We start from the raw sequence: 239 nt of genomic DNA on the forward strand, positions 1-239 counted from the left end.
GTATCTATATTCTGCTCAGCTGTAAACACTTCATCACCAACTACAATTGAGGTCCAAAACAATAACTGGGTCATTGTGGGTATGTGATTCCTGTTGTCAATGTTTCAAAACTGGACAACATATGAATTCTAAAACAGAAAATATATCTGGCAACTTTTTCAAGAGCACCTGGGTACAGAAACATGTAATTAAGGGTAAATACTCAGCACTCAGCTGTTTGAAAGTTATCACTTAAACAG

This window comes from Penaeus monodon, chromosome 33 (genome assembly GCF_015228065.2).
Source record: "Penaeus monodon isolate SGIC_2016 chromosome 33, NSTDA_Pmon_1, whole genome shotgun sequence".
Taxonomy (NCBI): Eukaryota; Metazoa; Arthropoda; class Malacostraca; order Decapoda; family Penaeidae; genus Penaeus; species Penaeus monodon.